The following is a 5759-nucleotide window of genomic DNA, read 5'->3' as shown; positions in this document are numbered from 1 at the left end:
CAGTTTTGGAGATAAAATTACTGACGTGTAACTGTAAAATTTAGTTTTAAAAGAAACATGTAAGGATCAATTTATCCAAGCAACTGATTTACTGAAGTTCTCAGTGAAAGAGTCACCTTGGAAGCTATTAATTTTTTCCAACAAGAATGCAATCTGGACATTATCTACAGAATAAGGGAGTTTTTCTCTTATTACCTCATGGTTAGAGTTTGATTTTTGGCCAAAGGAAAACATTGTCCAACTTGATTGCCTACCTTAATTATCAGCTCGAATGTCTTCTTACTGTTTCAAATACCCGTCTATCTTCAAAGAGCAAAGTTATACCCCAATTTAAGAAATTCAAAAGAATGTGCATCAGTGTTTGAAGGGAGTTTCTAAAGAATTTCAAAGATGCTTTAAGCAATGGCAGTGTCATTATAATAAATGATTACTTTGAAGAAGAGAACATTCATTTGGATGGCTAACTGCTGGTCTAACAGATTTAAAATGAGTGTTCACACTTGATACTCACGGCTTGAATAAACTTGAGAGACCCAATAATGCAAGGCATTAGTAATTGTTCTTAAGGGTTCAGAGAAGAGAAAAACACAAGAATCAGAGACAGCAGAGGTGGCCCAGGAAGGAGGTGACATTTATATACGATTGATGATGAGGTTTTGATAGAATCAAACGTCTGAACTTGCTGTTACGGCTTTAATTGGATAAAATGTGAGTTTGGTGAGTGGCAGGTTAGAAGAGCTTAGAATTTACCCTGTTAAACTGGACTGTCCTAATAAATAGAGACCATTATAAAATTTTCTTTTCTGGATTTTTCAATAAAAACAGAGCAATCATTCTTGGATGGCTTAATCACAACCCCTCTTAGTGGCAGATATGAACCAGGTGACCTCAGGAAGACCTGGATCTCTGATGGTAATTTTAAGTGTCAGTTTGGCTGGGCCACGGTGTCCAGATGTGTCGACAAACATTATTCTTGATGTTTCTGTGAGGGTGTTTTGGATGAGGCTAACATTTAAATCAGTGGACTTTAAGTAAAGCAGATTGCCCTCCACAATGTGAATGGACCTCTCCCATCAGCTGAAGGCCTGAATAGAACAAAAGTCTGACCTCCCCTAAGCAAGACAAAATTTTGCACAGATGACCTTCAGACTTGAACTGCAATGTAGGATCTGCCCTGGGCTGCCCTGGGCCTCTGGCCTGCTGGCCTACTTTGCAGATTTAGGACTTGCCAGTCCCCACAATTGTGTGATCCAGTTCCTTAAACTAAGTTTCTTTCTCTCCACACACACACACTATTGGTTCTGTTTCTCTAGAGAACCCTTAATAATACAGAGTCCATCACAGAAATGGAGAAAATGTTTTACGAGTTAATCCATCAGCTAAAACAAAGAGAAAAGACAGTATTTTTTTTTTTTACATGAAGACACTTGAATAAAAGCATTGCATACCACATAATAACAGGAAGTCTTGCCAAAATACAGCAAGCAAGCCAGAAAAACTTCACTCAGTACATTCATATCCAAAGCACTTGGCATTGCTGAAGAATGTCCGTGACCTCTTCTGGGCTTTTGGAAACAGTCACCGGCCAAGTCTCCCATCAACTCTTTCACATTCTTCCTCTCGTTCCGGAGACGACCTTTCCTCTCATGTTACCCGGAGCAGAGGTCCTCAAACTCGGATGTGCCCTGGAATCTCTTGGAGGTTTAGCTGCAGATCCTGACTCAGGAGCTCGGTGGGGGAGGGAGGGAGAGCTGTGTTTCTGCATTTCTAACCAGTTCCCAGGTGATGCCGAGGCCGCTGGTCCTGGGACAAGGCTCTAGACCTGTCCATCTCAAGCGTTACGAATCACCTGGGGATCTTGTTAGAAAAGCAGAATCTTGCTTCCCCCCGACTTACTGACTCAGAACTCGTGTTCTCGTCAAATGCCCAGGTGGTGTGGACACGCTCAGTTTGGGGATAGCTTGCTGGTACATCTGCTTTCTCCTGGCTGGGACCCTGTCTACTCTCTCCTGGAGCATCAAGTTCTCTCTCTCTCCCTGCTTCTTACCCTTGGCCTATGAACTTGGTTATTCTTCTCTCCTTTCAAGTCTCCATGTGACCCACACCCTCTTCCCCCGCTAGACCCTCTTCTTCACAGGCAAAAGTTGAGTGTTCGGGCTTCCCGGGTGGCGCAGTGGTTGAGAGTCCGCCTGCCGATGCAGGGCACACGGGTTCGTGCCCTGGTCCGGGAAGATCCCACATGCCGCGGAGCGGCTGGGCCCGTGAGCCATGGCCGCTGAGCCTGCGCGTCCGGAGCCTGTGCTCCGCGACGGGAGAGGCCACAGCGGTGAGAGGCCCACGTACCGCAAAAAAGGAAGAAAGAAAAAAAAATTTGAGTGTTCCTTCGTTGCTGTCTCTTCCCTCCACCACCCAGCCCCATCTTGACTTCTTCATATCGCGCTCCCTCTGTACGTGTGTGTGGCAGAAAGAAATTTCTTGTAATAATGTGAATTGGAAACCAGTTCCCATTTAATTCATTTGATGCAGCTGCTGTCAACTGGTTTTGGTCAATTCCAAACTCTGTCACAGGAGCGTTGGCAACCTCAAGGTCTTAGTTTCTGTGTGATGGACCTACTCTGGCAGGTGAATGGAACCTTGCTTCTCTTACTCCTGGAAAAGAGGATTTACTTAAACTACTGACCTGAGCCCTCACGCTGTTGCCTAACCCACTCAGTGCACACTCCTCATGTTCAGGTGGAGCTCCTCAGCGGGGCTGTGGGGCTGCTGGGCTGTCCCCCTCCCCCTTCACAGTATGGCAAGACCAAGCTCACAGGGCCTCTGGAGGACACAGGCTGTTTCCCCCTCCTGGGTCCTTCCTGGGCCTTGGGGCACCTCTCCCTCTTCACCTGGTCGCCTCCCGGGCATCTTGGAAAACTCAGCTCAGGCAATTCCTCTCCCCCTCCCCCAAGGTCCCATAATACTCTGGGCACTGCCCTTAATGTCATCATCCAGCTCACTTCAGGTGCTCAGTATTTGTTGAGGGAAAGAAGAAAGGAAAAATATTCTGCTTAATCCTTAAACGGAGTTGCCTCAAGGAACCCAAATTCAAAGGCAGGAAGAGTGCTGTACTGCTCATAATGAAATGGACCTGTATCAACCATCCGTCTACAGAAGCAGAAGCAGAAATGAAAGGCTATAAAAAAGAATGAAGGACTTCCCTGGTGGCGCAGTGGTTAAGAATCCACCTGCCAATGCAGGGGACACGGGTTCAAGCCCTGGTCTGGGGAGATCCCACATGCCGCAGAGCATCTAAGCTCGTGAGCCACAACCACTGAGCCTGCTCTCTAGAGCCTGTGAGCCGCAACTACTGAGCCCGCGTGCCACAGCTAGTGAAGCCCGCGCGCCTAGAGTCCGTGCTCCACAACAAGAGAAGCCACTGTCATGAGAAGCCAGCGCACGGCAACGAAGAGTAGCCCCAGCTTGCCACAACTAAGAAAGCCTGCACGCAGAAATGAAGACCCAACACAACCAAAAATAAAATAAATAAATAATTTTAAAAATTTAAAAAATAAAATTAAATTTTTTAAAAAAGATCAAAAGAGTAATAAGACAAAAGAGCAATACCTTAGGTGTGTGTGGCTTTACGATTTATAAATTATCATTAGAATTATTCATCTTTACAGCCCACTGAGGTGGGTACTCACATATTCATTTTACAGATAAGGAAGCTGAGGCCCGGAGCAGTACCTGTGTTACGCCCAAGGCCTTCAGGTAGAAAGTGACGGATCTTCTGGCTCTCGGTTCAGCGCGTATCCCTCCCCGCCATTTCACAGCTTGCCTAAGACGAGACAAATGTAAGATATTAATACAAATTCACTGCAAAAATTCTATATACTCACTGCTCTATTTTTAAAGTGTATTTCTTTTAAATTATGCTATGCTAATTAGCTCTACTATTTCCAGACAGTGATCTGTTATTGGGTGTTACTTTCTTAATTTAGACTCCACTACTAAATCCTAATTTAGACTCATTCCTTCTAATAACATCGACAGAAGTCTGTGTGTCCCGCCATTCATCGCTATAAATTTGAGAGCCTAAATCTGTTATATTCATTTCATTACATGGATGGGACGCTACTCTCAGAAACTTCTGGTTGAGCTCTTCAGTTTAAAGAAATCCTTGCATATGTACATGGGATCCTTACTTTGATGCCTATTCTGTCTCCTTTGATAAATTCCCTTTTGTTACTTCACTGTTCGCTTAAGGTCTATGTTAGAATAACCCCTTGAAAGGTTAAGGGATGGTTGTAAATTGCTTTCTAAACATGGCGCCAACAGTCTCCAATGCGTACTTACTGTTTCCTCTTCGCATCCAAGTGGGTAACAGCTGTGTCCTAGCCAGGAGACATTCAATATCACTAAGCACCTATGTGCCAAACGACCAGGTAGCTGTCAAATAATATGAATATAAAAGACCCTCCACATACATGGGGGTGAGAGACCCAGTTGAACCTGTGGGGACAGAAGAATGATGACATTGACCGTCACAAAAACGATTTTTGGTGCCAGGAACATGGCCTGATGAGAAGAAAGGTGTCACACACGTCCCTACTCACTCCTCTTTCCAAGCGCACTTTTCTTTCACCTCCCTGCCGGCTCCTCATTCCTGTGCAGAGATGACCAGTTTGATGGCATGAAACTATCTCAGAAACTCTGGTTCTAGTTCCACGTAACGCAAGATTACTTGTGATTTTTAATTCCTCTTGCTCGGATCCTGCAAGATCCCTGACGACTTCGCCTTCATTCGCTTAAGCTGAAAACTGTGCATAGCTGGAAATTTGCAGTTGAAAATCTGACAATATTACTTTCTCTTCGGCCCCTTTTGCTCCTCTCCCCAAATATATATAAGACAGTTCTCGGGAAAGCTCATTGCATGAACTAGACAAATACACGAAAGTAAGGTATCCATCATATTACTAGAAACACATCTTTTTACTTTCAGACCGGGTCCCCCAGCCGGCCCGGTGAAGCGCCCTGCACCTCGTCTGCCGGGGGCTGAGCCGCCGGGAACCTCCCCGCGTCTCCATGGCGAAGCGTCGCAAAGCAGCCGCGCAGCACCCAGCCCGGCTGGTGCGAGAGGCCCAGCGACGGCCTCTTCTAGCAAGAATGGCAGAGCCTGGGCCCGAGGCTCCGTGTCCTTCTCAATGCGGCCACAAGATCCTGCCAAGTAAGACTGCGGACCTTGCCAGCCGGCGGGGGGCGGGGACGGGGTCTCCCTTGGAGACGCGGTGCCTGGAGCGAAGGCCGCTCGGGTCTTCAAGGGTGTGTGCCTCCCCCTTACGGGTGGGACTCAATTTAAGGAGAGGCTGGGAGTCAGGGAAAATGAAAGGGTGTTCACGACCTTGCCCCTTTCCAGCCCTTCGCCATACCTTCTGTCAAAGCCCTCCCTAAACAGCTCGGAGTTTAAACACCCCATGAAATGTCCAGGAGGGGACAAGCAAAAGGAAGGCCTACTGTCTGGAGAACAAAGACAAAGACAAAGAAGCAACAGAGGTCGGGAGCTCTGAAGAGAGCAGACCCAGCGGGGGCCCTGATCCCCGGCAGGATCTGGGAAACAGCGCAGAAAGAGGGCGGGGAGGGGCTGCAGAATGCAGAGAAGCGACCCCCAAGTGGATCTGCAGCGTCCCCCACCCCCACCCCGGTGGCTGTAGCAGAGGCTGGGAACTATGGCATTCAGCTGTCGCTTCTAAACTTCGCTGATTTTGTATTTAACAGAGGCA

General features: G+C 47.0%; 1 long non-coding RNA gene across 1 annotated transcript; it reads right to left on the bottom strand.

Annotated features, from left to right (window-relative positions):
• Positions 1 to 2274: 2274 nt before the first annotated feature.
• On the bottom strand, positions 2275 to 4515 carry LOC117198657 (uncharacterized). The gene is made up of 3 exons (XR_004479879.2): positions 4336 to 4515; positions 3727 to 3817; positions 2275 to 2649 (listed from the first exon to the last, which is right to left on the bottom strand). It is a non-coding gene; the product is annotated as an uncharacterized LOC117198657 (long non-coding RNA).
• Positions 4516 to 5759: the final 1244 nt, after the last annotated feature.

The sequence above is a fragment of the Orcinus orca genome, chromosome 18, assembly GCF_937001465.1.
Source record: "Orcinus orca chromosome 18, mOrcOrc1.1, whole genome shotgun sequence".
Lineage (NCBI taxonomy): Eukaryota > Metazoa > Chordata > Mammalia > Artiodactyla > Delphinidae > Orcinus > Orcinus orca.
The sequence above is the reverse complement of the archived record's forward strand: the minus strand, read 5'-3'. Positions and strand labels throughout refer to the sequence as shown.